Consider the following 9,931-nt stretch of genomic DNA (forward strand, 5'->3'; position numbering starts at 1 on the left):
AATGTGCTTGGAGGTTATACAAAGTGTGTACCTGTCTGGTGGGGGGGTTCAGGATAGGTTTGAGGAGGTGTCTCCATTTCCCTCCTGGCCAGGAAAGAAGTGACTATTGGGAGGCGGCCTGATAGACCTTTCACAGGAGTATTACAGCACAGTCCGGCGCTCTGATAAGCTTCCCGTTACGTCCTCTTGGGATCGGGCTGGACAGGCCAGGGAGGTGGGAGGGGGGGCTGCAGGGAAGAGCAGCATAATGGCATCATCGCAGCTCTATTAGTAACCTTAGAAGGCCTGACCTGTGACTACGCTCCTGTGCTCATTCCCACACGCCGTGTGGGCGTGGCCAGTATTCAAGACCACGCATAATGCACTTTTTGTTGCTAATGTATGCGCCAACACGAAAGGGGGGGATTCAGCGCCATCACAGTGTCCTTGTCACTTGCCACTAATGACTCACACAGGCCACGCCCACCATTCTACGCACCTTCAAAGTGTTTATGTAACAGTCTGACGTAACCTGAGGACAACACTTCACACTCTGAAGGTCACGACACGACTTCTGTAGAAACTTTAATTTGTTTGAAATTCAATATTTTTCCCACAGGAAATCATGAAAATAGAAATAATCTGTTCCGAGGTCAAACTATGGCCATAGCCATTTTTAACTAAATGTTATAAAAAGCTAACTAGCTAACTAGGGGTGTCCTGATACAACTTTTTCAGTTCTGAATTTACAGCCTTGCGTGCCAGCCGATACTGATATCGATCAATCCAATATCAGCACAAATCATACCTACTTTTATTACGTTTTAAAAAGTAATTATATGTTAAAGCCTCAGTATGGCTCTGAATGAGGACAAAATAACGTTCTCATCCTTTGCAGAGGTCTCAGATGGAGTTGGTTGTATCTATGTAGTATTCTGATCGGTAATGGTATCGGTATCGGCCGATTTCACTCATGGATAATCGGAATCGGTATCACCAGCTTAAAATCCTTTTCGGAACATCCCTCATATTGTAATTTTGGGTACAGTTAGAGAACAAATTTCAAAAACAGTTTTTTTTTCTATATTTTAAACAAAGCAGCGCACTGCTGGAAGATAATTTTCCAGTAAATAAAACTGTCAAATAAAGTTGCCCATCCTTGGTGCTTTTTATGCATTAAAAACCATTCCGGTATCTGCTAAGCTATGTAAACAAGCTAGCTTTGTGTTCTACGCGACAAAGCAAAGTAGTGTCATATCTAATCATACATCTTATTAATAAGGGATTCATTTTCTTTTTATAATATACAAAGAGCCAATGAAAAATGCCATGGAGCAAAAATGGGCCACACTTTGGACACCCCACTCTGGACACCTGATGTTTCTTTTTAGGAAAGTGCAACAATGAGACAAGTACAACAGCGATGAGACGACAAAAGACTCAGATTGAGATTATGAGGAAATACAGCCACTTAGAAACATAACAGGGTTTGGTCAATTGTATACATTTTTACATATTGTCTTTTTACTTTTTACTTACTTACTTTTTACTTACTTTTTACTGTTTATTGTACTGTATGGGACTATAACACTATAACAAGAAGCATAACAAGGATCCAGTCTAAAACAATATTAGATATATATAATATATTATATATATATATATATATATATATATATATATATATATATATATATATATATATATATATATTATATAAAAGGCTCTTCAGCGTTGGAATGACATTAGCCACTTGAAGGGCAATCAAAAGGAGGCCAACAATGAAAATGGAACGTGACTCAGGCCTTTTTATTTCATATATATGGATGTATTTTACTAACGATTAAAAGTAAACCTTTAGAACATGACTGTATTTTGCAGGCACATTTAACACGAAAGCGTATTAAGAGTGTGTGAACGGTACATTTTAAAACTTTTGGGTTTTCTATACGGTATGCGTCAAATATGCAAATACTGACTTATTTTTATTAACACTTTCTTTGAAATAATAATTATTCAGCAATATGCTTACAAATCCATGCTATATTCTACGTGAGACGTGTTTCCTGAGTGATATGTGTAAAAAAAAAAAGAAAAAAAGGAACATCCCTCATATTTATAGATAACCCACTGTTATTAAACCTGTTTTCTTCATTCTAGTAGTTGGTTTCCTACTTGACACAAGGAAACGTTGCAATATTTTCACCTGCTCTTTATCATCATAACAGCAGCCCATCCTGGTGATCAGGCAACTATTAACAGTTTCACAGGTTAGTCACCAGCATCCCATAACCAGCATCCAAACAACATATACAGTATGTTGGTTGTGCTGGTTTAACCAGCATCCCATGCTAAGCAAGATACTTTTTTATTTTTTAACCTGTGGACCAGAACCCCCTCATCAAACCACATCACCCCCATCGTGCAGCAACTCCACTGGCTACCAGTGACTCAAAGAATCACCTACAAAATCCTTCTGTTCACCTATAAGTCCATCCATAACCTTGCCCCCCCTTATCTCTCTGACCTCATCCACATTCTCAAGCCATCCCGTTCCCTCAGATCTTCCGCGTCCCTCCATCTCACTGTTCCCTCTGCACGTCTTAGCACTATGGGGAGCAGAGCTTTCAGCCGCTCTGCTCCCCAACTCTGGACCTCATTGCCACCAGACCTCCGTAACTCTGCCACCCTTCCCATCTTCAAATCCAAACTCAAAACTCATCTGTTCAAACTTGCCTATTCTCTTTAACTGCTTCACATGGTCCCCCCCTCCCCCTATTTTTTGTATGTTCCTATTTATTGTATGTTATCTTTTATCTTGTATTTTATATTGCCGTTTTTTATCTTCTGTACAGCGACCTTGGGTGTCCTGAAAGGCGCTTTTAAATAAAATGTATTATTATTACACACGAACTGTAATAAAAGATACTATTGATGCTATTCCATCAGTTGGCATCCCAATGATAGAGGACATTGGAAGTAACTTTTTTCTGTGTCTGTTTCACATAGCCTGCTCTACTTAGCTGCATGATTCTCTGCCTGGGGGGGATGGGGCGTTTTACCTTGTTGACTGAAGTAGCATTAGTTCCGATCAAAGGGTTTGTGAAATGTGCCTAGGAAAGACTTACAGTAATGTTTTAATTCATCAAAATAAGGCAAAATACTGTATTACATGTTATCATCAATGTACTTGTTCATACATGATCACAGCATGCATATAGAAAAAAGTAAGAATTGAAAAAAAAGTAATTAAATGTAAAAAAAAAAGTTTTGCAAATTAAGTTTAACTTCCCCACCCTAATTTTTTGGAGTCCCATCAACTGAGAGTCTGAGCCCCGAGGCAGTGCTTCCATCCTCTCCCTGAGTGGAATTGGCTCCCAACCCCACTCAAAAGTCTCGTCAAATTGTCTGGCTGTTTGTGCTGTTAACATTTGTGCTCCTTCTTTTTTTGGAGTTTTTACAGTTTAGTCCAAAGGGGTAGTCCCAGCCACCGAAATGCTCGGAATGAAACCAAAATTGTATTTTTTAGTGCTACAGTAGTGTTGTTTTGTGCAGTTAAAATGTTTATACTGCTTTCGTACACACACGTATTTGAAGGTGACTGCATCATTTGGATGGCAGGGGTTGGGAGTACTTTGGTTGACCTATGAAAATAACTGTAATAACTCTGTAATAAGCGTAATAACCTAAAAATAAAAGCAGGATAAATGTTCATTTTAACTGAACAAAACACCACTAACATAGTACTAAATAAATGTGACTATTTTGGTTTCAGTCCGAGCATGTTGGGGGCTGATTGTGTAATAACCCCAAAACATACACCATCTTAAAAAACGAAGCCAGCACAAACATTAATTTTAACAGGACAGAACAATTATTATTATTATTATTTTTAAATATTAATATGAAAATTATTCTGTTAATTTAATTTAATTTAATTTAATTTAATTTAATTTAATTTAATTTAATTTAATTTAATTTAATTTAATTTAATTTAATTTAATTTAATTTAATTTGACCACGTGTCAGACATTCTGCTTCTATCAGGGTGGAATGTAAGGCGTTTTCCTTCTTTTCCCTCATCATTGTCCTTATAGCACCTCACCTCTTCCGTCTTCATCTTCTGATTCTTCTTTTTTGTTGTTGAGTGGCAAAGACATACATGCCAAGTCTGCGGTTGATACTCGGGTTTTGAACTACTGGGGGGCATACCTGGCCAGGAATACAAGATCAGAACAAATTGCTAACACCCTCAACTTGACAGGCAAGAGGTACAGATTCTTTGAGATAAATGAGTTACAAGTGCTGACAGCTGCCAGCAAGTCAAGCTAATCGGCTAAATGCTGTGCAAAGTGGTTGCTTAGCAACAATGCCAAACATAAAGGAAAATGACACCTGTCCTGGAAATACGGGTCCAAAATGAGAAACAGGGCCATCCGGGCTGATGGATAAGATGTGATATGACATAAGAGCATGTCTTCATTCATTCATTCATTCATTTTCTACCGCTTTTCCTCACGAGGGTCGCGGGGGTACTGGAGCCTATCACAGCTGTCTTTGGGCGAGAGGCGGGGTACACCCTGGACATAGGTATGAATGTGAGTGTGAATGGTTGTTTGTCTATATGTGCCCTGTGATTGGCTGGCGACCAGTTCTGGGTGTACCCCCCCTCTCGCCTGAAGACAGCTGGGATAGGCTCCCGCACCCCCTGCAACCCTTGTGAGGAAAAAGCGGTAGAAAATGAATGAATGAATGAATGAATAAAAATATCACATCACCATGACAACAAGAAAAATGGAGGATACAACCCAAAAAGAAAGAACACTTACCATCCTCAATAGCTGCTATTTTAGCTAGGTAGCGGATATAACGTAGCATACCAAAATAAGAGCACCAAACAGGAAATTACACAAAAAGGTCTAACCTGCTCAGAATGTGACTGTTCTCCTCTGTTCTTCTTTTTATGTTGCAATAATAACAGTTGTTAGTAGGGATATTGATATCGGTGCATTAACAGCAAAAAAACAAAAGAAAAACAAACAAGTATTAGCATATTAGCTGGGGGTAATTCCTCAAAAAATGTGAGTACCTAATAATTTTTTTGCTTCATTTTACAGGCACAATCTGAAAAGGAGTAGGAAGAAGCAAAGCTTATTTGATCCTGCCCACTCTCCGTTTCATATCAATCGCTAATAAATGTGTTTTCCACTCCCTGTATTAAACATACAAGTCATTATTTACATTATTCTTCCATATAATAAAAGCAGTTGTTTTTAGGAATCAAAAAGGGTTATTTCCCTTTCCCTGTCGAGTGTTTTTAGTGCAACATCCAGCTATGCTGCATTTGGCCGTACTCAGTATGTTCGGAATGGAAGTGCATGGAAGGACATATTTTTCCTGAAATGTTCCAAATTGCACAGTAACAGGGTTGTTCATCTTTGGAGCTTCCACTTTAATGTTTGTAGTTTGTGATTGTGGAACATGTTGTGTCATGCTCCCATTATGAGGGAACGCTGTGGCGCCGCCTGATGTTTTTGTTCGTGACACTTGAGGCTGTTTGCCGTCATGCTCTCATCTTTGCCATCTTCAATGTTGCGGAAACAAGGGCCGATTTCTGCATACTAAACACAAAAACAAATGTGCAAAAGTGTTGTGCGTGTAAAAAATCTGAAGTCGGAAGTTCAGCAGGTCCTTTCCGTCACAACAAGCTGAAGAAGAAGGAGAAATGCAAAGATGTGGTTTCCTCTGTGAGTTTGTGCAGCTGGAAGTGGTCGGAGGTGAAGAATGAGGAAAGGTAGCGAGCGTCCGCAGGGATTTTTTTTTTTTTTTTTTTACAATATCAGCATCTCTCTTCTAGTCTACTGTGGATCGTCATTAATCAACAATGAATGTCTGCCTGGGACCAGTCGCTGCCGAGTTTGGACTGTTGATTTTACGGCCTCTCGCACTCCCATCTAGTATGAATCCTCTGGAGTGCACGACCTCTCTTGAACCTCTCATGGCGTGTGTTTCATTTCTGTCTCAGACCACAGACACGTTGACCTTCGTTTTGACATAAAAAACATGATTGGAGGCTTTTGTATGCTGGAGCTGCTGCCAGATTGAGATTATTGAAGAGAAAAGACAGGGGCATGGACACTTCAAAGAGAACATGTTTTAAAAGGTTTCAGTGGAGTGTCTGAATCACATTGTCACATTCCTTCAAATATTCCGCTTGCTTTTTGTACGGACTCTGCAGCAAAGATGGATTGCTGAAGAGATATTATCTTTCAACAGCCGAGCACATTAATGTCCTTCTTTAGTTGACTCTAATTTTGTGGCGCAGCACAAGATGGCGCAGCGTGGCGCACCCCACGCATTGGTAATTTTGTCCGGCGCAATTTAAATGGGTGAACAAATACAGATAATGGTGTACTCGCTCATCCCTCGTCATTGCACTTTTTATTTTTTTACATACAAAGATAAGGTTAGCAAGTGGAACCATGCAGCCATAAAGATGCATTGAATAATTGAGGTTTTGAGAGATCCTTGGCTCTACCTTGTCCCAAACCAAACGTTCTCATTGTCAAAATGTAGATCATTTCAATTATGCCTGGCATTTTGGCCCCTTTGTTTAGTTTGGAAAAGTTCAGTAAAATGCAACAATTGTTTAAAAATAATACACTCTGGTTTGTGGTCCTCATGAGGGGCAGAGGGGAGGGGGGACGTCGCTCCTTCTCACTGTAATGCAGAGGGCATCCGCCTCCTCTACTCTCTTGCTGTGCTAGCGCAGTGATTTTCAACAACTGTGCCAACCGTGAGAAATCGTCAGGTGTGCCGTGAGGAATTATTCAATATCACTTTTTTAAATTAATATGTATTAATAATTTTCTGCAAATATTATGTCATTGTCGTGTGTCATTGGTGTAAAGACTGGCAGAGCAATGTAATATTCATCCGTGTGGCAACACGTAAGCTGATTTCCTCGTTCCTCTAATAGACTTAGTGATGCACGTGAAAGGTAGTGGTGACATTTTGTAACATTGTTGGTTAAATTAGTATGCGGATCAAAAGGATCTGCTGTGGCGAGTCCGTGATCAGGAAAAAACTGAAAGAAGCGAATAATGTTGGTTATTGGTGTGCTGCAAAATTTTTCCAACGTAAAAAAACGTGCCGTGGCTCAAAAAAAGGTTGAAAAACACTGTGCTAGCGAACTAAATGGCTACGTTTGTGAATAAATAGGACTTGATGGAAAATGTCCTCTTTGGGGACCATTGGAAGGATTTTCATTTTGGGACAAATGATCAATAGCATACCTTTGAATCAGTAAGTGTTTTAGCCTTTCAATACTAGACAGTCTCATCAAAAACGGCTGACTACAGGGTGATCAAGCCTGAGCCTGTGCCCCGTGCCCAATCATGAGTAAAGTGCCTGGAATGTGCCAGGAGAGGTGGGGGGGAGGCAATGAGATTCCGACCTGGGACCAAAAACCTGCCCCACCCACCGGGTCATCAAAACTTTAGAAATTAGGGTTGTCATATCTGTAGCATAGCCCGTCCATGAATGCCAAGGTCCTTCATAAGCCTGATGGTAGAGGAAGCCACAAAACCTCTTTGGTGGTATCCTCCCATGGAGGTCTATGATGTTGACCACCTTTAGTGAAGGGGACCATAACACCATGTCTCTCCTGATGGTGGTGGTTGCAATCTATGGGGGAAAGATGCTTGCCAATATCAAACCCAATGCCAAACCCGGGTCATGGCTAGCTGACCAGCTTCTGGTTTGATTCTGTTTCTGTCCCTCTTGAGCAACTGTTGGCACAGAGAGAGATAGAATTGGTAGGAGTTGATGGTGTTCCTCTGGCAGACTCTTGAGGACCTTGTTTAGCCTTGTGTGAGGCTACAAGTGGTCGAGATGTGTTTGAAGGTCGATTAATTTGGGCAGACGGTGCAGTTTAGGCCCTCGTATTTTGATGCAAGAGAAAAATGAGGGTGTGTCAGAGTCATTATCACTGCTGATGCTGTCAACAAGACAGAGATTCCCATCTCATGAGTGGCGGCGTCGGTGTTGGTGCTACAATATTTTATTACAACCACATACCCACCTTTAAGTGATGGATGAGTTTCCTCGTGTTTTGCCATTAATTTCTCTTGCTCGCTCCTGATTAATTATGTCTGGGAGAGCCTGCCAGCACACGCACTCCTCTGATTGGTCAGATGTCAAGTGCTGTAAATCATTGTGTGGTCAGATTACAGGTCTCGTTTGTCTCCTCCGCCTCAAGGTAGCGTATCCATTGTACATACGATTACACCTATCAACAATCATGCTGATACACTGCATGTGTGCAACCGTGCAAATGCCTCCCCCCCGTGCAAAATATGGCCCCCCATGGAAGATGAGCATGTGTGTAGGGCAGGGGTCTCAAACGTGCGGCCCGCGCAAGTTTGATATGGATGCTGTATGGTATCATGTACCCAGAAAAAATTATTACGTTTGATTAGTGTTCATGTTAAAGGTTAAATAACTGTTAATAGTTATCCTCCCTATCCGTGTGGAAGTGGTAAGTTTTTGGCTATTTAAGTTGAAAGGAAATAACTTGAAGGCTACCGTTTAGGTTGCTACCTCTCTAGTTTGCGAGTTAGCATGTGTCTCAAGACCCTGCAGTTGCGCAATATGTTGTAAATAAAAAAAGTATAAATGTGACTATAGTCGTGTTTTGTCATGTCTACAGGGCTCTAATAATGCTTTGTTCATTTTAATCTGAAAAAAATAATTTGTCTACCCACCAACTATATGTGGTTTCTTGAGTTTTTATTATTTGCCGTTTTATTATTGTTATTATATTTACTTCTTACTGATTGATTCATTTTCTTTATTCTTGATTTGTTTATTTATTTTTCATCTTATTTTGTGCAGAAAAATAAAAATTAAGATATTTGAGAACAGTGGAATGTTTTATCAGAGCTTTTATTGTAGAAAATCGGAACCAAAGCACTGAAAAAGTTTGTATATTTTTCTGTTTTTAATAAATGTGTTTTTTTTTTTTTGAAAACCTGATGCGGCCCAGCCTTGCCCAGACCCTAGCTCCGGTGCCCCCCAGGGAAATTGAGTTTGAGACCCCTGGGTTAAAGGCTCGTCACAGTGTTTGACAGATTCAAATGGTGGTATATATGGATTTGGTCAACAATATCTCGTAAAGTTACTATAAATAGTGTCCACAGAGACTACATTTGAGTGTTCTTCATTCCTAGAAACTTTACAAAAGCCACATTAGGAAGATTGAGGTGTTCCGTATGCATAAGCCTTCCTTCATTTCTACAACAACAGATTCCCTCAAAGAGCGCCATTACACACGAGTGTCTCACCTGGCACATTTTGATGGGAGCCCTTATAAATTCCACCTGCCGGACACGAGAAGAGAAGCAGCAACCTACTCCATATTAATGCTACATTAATGCTATATTAAAGTTCTAAAGGTTTTGAGCGGTAGTGTCCATAAAGATAAATGGTACCCGGGCCTATGACTGAGATTTCATTCCTTGCAAAAATGTAAGACACCCTGTGTTGGATGCTGTATGTCCTATCTAGTAATACTGCATATTTTCGCATTGTAGCCAGCCTAAGGCTATTAGGCAATTTGGCATGATTATTGCAATCATCATGCAATAATCATGTAGTAATAATCAAACAGGCCTTTTGTGCACCCAGAAAAAGGTTTTGACCTTAAGGTTCAGCTCATAACAAATGGGGGCAAAAACAAAAGTGTTGTGTTTATATTTTTGGCTTTATATTTACTGAGAAAAATTGTAACTTGTTCATATTTATTTCCCGTGGTGGATAGACATAGACATAGACTTTCTTTATTGTCATTGCACAATAACACAGCAGTGAAATTGCAAACAAAATGTCGTTGCCTGGCTCCCGTGTAATAATAAATAATAAATAATAAATAATAAATAATAAATAATAAATA

General features: G+C 39.8%; 1 long non-coding RNA gene across 1 annotated transcript; it reads right to left on the reverse strand.

Moving 5' to 3' along the window:
- Positions 1-209: 209 nt before the first annotated feature.
- Positions 210-4,837, reverse strand: LOC131130722 (uncharacterized). The gene is made up of 3 exons (XR_009130074.1): positions 4,809-4,837; positions 4,085-4,191; positions 210-227 (listed from the first exon to the last, which is right to left on the reverse strand). It is a non-coding gene; the product is annotated as an uncharacterized LOC131130722 (long non-coding RNA).
- Between the last annotated feature and the right edge of the window lie 5,094 nt (positions 4,838-9,931).

This window comes from Doryrhamphus excisus, chromosome 6 (genome assembly GCF_030265055.1).
Source record: "Doryrhamphus excisus isolate RoL2022-K1 chromosome 6, RoL_Dexc_1.0, whole genome shotgun sequence".
NCBI classification, from domain to species: domain Eukaryota; kingdom Metazoa; phylum Chordata; class Actinopteri; order Syngnathiformes; family Syngnathidae; genus Doryrhamphus; species Doryrhamphus excisus.